Source organism: Helianthus annuus, chromosome 12 (assembly GCF_002127325.2).
Source record: "Helianthus annuus cultivar XRQ/B chromosome 12, HanXRQr2.0-SUNRISE, whole genome shotgun sequence".
NCBI classification, from domain to species: domain Eukaryota; kingdom Viridiplantae; phylum Streptophyta; class Magnoliopsida; order Asterales; family Asteraceae; genus Helianthus; species Helianthus annuus.
In genome coordinates, this window is record NC_035444.2 from 52,666,085 (window position 1) to 52,670,441 (window position 4,357).

Here is a 4,357-nt window from a genome sequence, read left to right on the forward strand (position 1 = left end):
GTTTTATGCCACAATTGATGTAATTTATATGTTGCGTTTTGTGCACATCAAATACCCCCACACTTGAATTTTTGCTTGTCCTCAAGCAAAACTCTTTATAATGTGGCTTTTTCACTCCCAAATGGAATGGGTAGAAGAGAAGGTTTTTGGGCTTGTCATAGAGTGTCGGGATTTCCAAGCTTCTATATTTAAGTTGTATTTTTATTTATTTACAATCCTATTCGTCATGATTTATTAAAAACGTTTCATAAGCTGAATTACTTATTAGGGCATAACATGCCTCTTTAAAATTCTACTTATATACAAGTTCACATACCTCACGGGGGATCACTCAACACTCGGCCGAAGGCGTATTTTTAGTGAATCACTCGAGAGCGGCATGGAACTTACTCCTACCATAAGCTTGCCAAGCAATCAATCCTCCTCCTTTTTAACTATATACCTTTGTAAATATCAAGAGGAATTTTTGGGTGAAGGGTTAGGCTTGGGCTAAAGGTGGGTGGTTGGGTTAGTGGTTAGTGAAAGGGCGAAAAGCGTAAAAAGCGTCGGTTTTTTGAAAGACTTTTTATTTTTCATGATTTTATTTTATTTTGATGAACCATTTCTTTCAAACAAAGTTATTTTTGATGAACTTGTTTGTTTATTTGGTTTCATCAAAAATTTTTTTTTTCCAGGAAGTCATGAGAAAAACCGAGCTTTATTACTAAAAGAAAGGGTAAAAATAAAAAAGGTTTAGGGGGTTAAAAGGGTGATTGTTTTGGGTTAAGAAATGAAAAGGTTTAGGCTCAAAGGGGTTAACTAGGGGGATTTTGGGTAGGTGGTAAAAAAAATGAAAAATAATGGTGTAGAAAGAAAAAGGGTTAGTCCTAATGCCTCCATCATTTACTTACTCAGGTTTAAGTTGGTAAGGACCGGGAATGTATTGTCATGTCAAGTTCTAGAGTCGTAAGAACCAAGCGGCTATTCACACAAGAAACGAAAAATGAGCATTTAGTGTAAAGATATGTATTTGTATGCTCAATAAAGGCTCAAAACTCACTTTTGTGGGAATGGTTTTTTTATGTGATCAAGTATATATAATCAAATTTTAACTAAGCTTGTCATGCCGTTTCATAATTTTCTTATGTTGGTTCTTTTTATCATGACGCTATCGGTTGTAAATTTGTAAAAATATAACCTTGTTAGAACTTGAAATTCCCAACTTAAACCTAGACAAGTAAAAAGAAAATGAAAATTTTTTGAAAAAAATTTGGGGTGATTAGCAGTTCCAATAGAGTTTTGTGTAAGGCTTGTTAATTAGGACTTGCAAGATTCAAAGTTTTAGCATCCCCCCCCCCCCCACACTTAAATTACACATTTTCCTCAATGTGTCCCAAAAATAAGTTTTTAGGTTGATTGAATGTGTAAAAGGGTGTTAAAAGCAAAATTTTATGTTACTGGTACTCTGGACACGACCCCGTGGTGACCGGGCACGGCCCTGTGTTCAAGTGCCAGTAACAGAAGTTTGTAAAAAGAAACAGAAGCCTGGACACGGGGGTGTGTTCAGTGAACACGGCCCGTGTCTAGTTACCTGAACTGGGCGTTTTCGGTAGATTGTGCAGCACGGGGCCGTGTCGGGTGGACACGGGCCGTGCTGAACTTGCTGTAATGAAGAAATTTTGTCGGGAAGCCCTGTTTTCGTGCATGGGGTGATGTTTCTCGTTTTCCTTGTTATCCTTCACCATCCAGAGTGTGTTTTATTCCTGAAAATTAAAATTAAACTAAAAATTAATCTAAGCTAAACTAAGGATAGTTCCTCGGAATGCCTCCGTGGTGCGCCACGTTTATAAGGGTCCTTGGCTAGACCCAAAGTCAGGTCACATGTTATCCGAGCGGGATGTTTTGCATCCCATGTTGCACCGTCGGAGAGCATCATCCAAACTCGAATCAATGACCTTCATGTAATTGACCGGGTCATCGTCCTCTACTCTCTTCCCAACCCCAAAATTCATTTCCTTATCCCCAAACTTCAAAGTAAGTGTTCCGTCATTCATGTCTACCACTGCTTGTGCAATGGCTAGAAATGGTCTCCCTAGTATGAGGGGGACTTCGGTGCCTTCTTCCATATCTAATATGACAAATTCGGCTGGGTAGATGAAATTGTCGACGTTGACCAATAGATTTTCAGCGACACCTTGCGGGTATTTGAAGGATCTATCGGCAAGATGTATACTCATCTTGGTAGGGCTTGTTTTTCCTAGGCCGAGTCATTTGAACATTGATGCAGGCATGAGGTTAATGCTAGCCCCAAGGTCGGCTAGTGCATTACGAACGGGGGATTCCCCGATCGAGCAAGGAATCGTGAAGCTTCCAGGATTAATCTTCTTTTGTGGGAGTTTATTGAGTACAAGGGCGGAGCATTCTTCGCCTAAGTTAACTAATTACAATGATTCAATTTTCCTTTTGTGAGTGAGGAAGTCCCTCATGAATTTTGAGTATTTAGGCATTTGAGTTAGGACTTCGATAAATGGAATATTAACATGCAATTGTTTTAGTAAATTTTCTAATTTTGCGAATTGCTCATTGGTCTTTTGGCGAATTAACCTACCGGGGTATGGCACCGGAGGAGCCTTGGTAGGCTCTTGAATTAGAGGAGAAGCCTTCTCTTGTTGGGGCGGTGTTGTGCTTCCCTCAGTTGGCGGTGGTGGAGCTTCTTCGGAACCCACGGTACGATTTCTCAATGTTATTAGATGGACTTGTGCTTTTGGGTTTGTTTCGGTATTACTTGGTAACGCGCCTTGTGGTCTCTCGGAGAAATTTTGAGCTAATTGATTTATTTGTTTTTCAATGTTTTGTATACTAGCTTGTTGATTTCTAAAATTCGATTCCAATTGTTGAAATCGATCCGAGTTTTTCTTTTCAGTATCGGAGATGAGGCGAGATATAGTATCTTCAAGCCTTTCTCGTCCACCTTGAGGGAAATTTTGTGACTCGTTTCTTGGTTGTTGAAAGTTTGTTCATTGGCTTAGGTTTTGTTGGTTACTACTATTGCCGGGTTCTCTCCAACCAAGGTTAGGGTGGTTACGCCATCCTTGGTTGTAGGTACCCATTGGAGGACCCGACGGCCTAGGTCTGTTATCAATGTAATTTACCGACTCTGGTTGATCATCAGTTTCTTTCATACAACTCCAACTTTCATGTGGCCCACCACACCCTTCACAAGCCATAACCGAGACCATTTTTGTCATTTCTAACTTTTTGATTTTTGAAGAAAGGGCCTCGATTTGGGCTTGTAAAGAAGTGCTTTCATCAACCTTATGGGCGCCCGGGGCAATAGATTTATTGCCTTGGGGAGTGTGCCACTGAAAATTGGTTTGAGAAATTTCCTCAATTTGATTGTATATTTCATGTGGGCGGCGATTACCTAAAAGTCCCCCGGAGCTAGAGTCAAGTGTTTGTCTTGTGTGTGGCAACAACCCATTGTAGAAAGTGGATACTTATTGCCATACCGCAAGACCGTGATGAGGACACTTTCGCAATAGCTCCTTGAACCTTTCCCAAGTTTCATATAAGGATTCCCCATCCTCTTGTGAATATGTATTAATTTCAGTCATTAATTTAGCCGTTTTAGCGGGAGGGAAATACTTATATAGAAACTTTTGGGCTAGTTCATCCCAGGTCTTTACCGAGTCAACTGGGAGGGCGTTGAGCCAAGCCTTTGCTCGGTCCTTTAATGAAAATGGAAACATCCGAAGGCGGATGGCGTCGTTTGATGCTCCATTGATCCGGAAGGTATCACATATTTCTAAGAAATTAGTAATATGTAGATGGGGATCCTCGTCCGCAAGCCCATGGAACGTTGCGGAGTTTTGAAGCATCTGTATCAAATGTGGCCGAAGTTCGAAGTTGTTAGCTTCGACATTCGGGGCATTGATAGCGGCGCCGAGATTACCCACGGTGGGTCGTAGGTAATCCATGAGGGTACGTTGGTCCGCCATTGGAAGTGGGTCCCCCGAAACTTTCTCTTGGTTTTTAGCTTTAAGTCTTTTTCTGAGAAAGCGTTCGGGTTCTTCTAGAGGTTCTTTTATGTCTCTACTAGAACTGGAGCTCATACACTATGTAGAAAGTTCAGATGTGGTGCCTGGGTTCCAAGTCCTGCAATAAAAACAGAAAAGAATGTTGGTCAGAAAGTTCACCACGGCCCCGTGCTCAGTGAACACGGCCCGTGGTCGGAGATACAGTGATTGTTTTCCGGATCCCTGTTGCTGGGAAGTTGGACACGGCCCCGTGTTGCACCGACACGGCCCCGTGCTCAGCTCTTTGTAACTCGGAAAATAAAAACTGCCAGTGACACTGCTGGGCACGGCCCGTGTCCGAC

At 41.7% G+C, this 4,357-nt stretch overlaps 1 non-coding gene across 1 annotated transcript; it reads left to right on the plus strand.

The window, feature by feature from the left end:
* Positions 1-3,492: 3,492 nt before the first annotated feature.
* LOC118485361 lies at positions 3,493-3,599 on the plus strand. The gene has a single exon (XR_004875661.1). It is a non-coding gene; the product is annotated as a small nucleolar RNA R71 (small nucleolar RNA).
* The last annotated feature ends 758 nt before the right edge of the window (positions 3,600-4,357 follow it).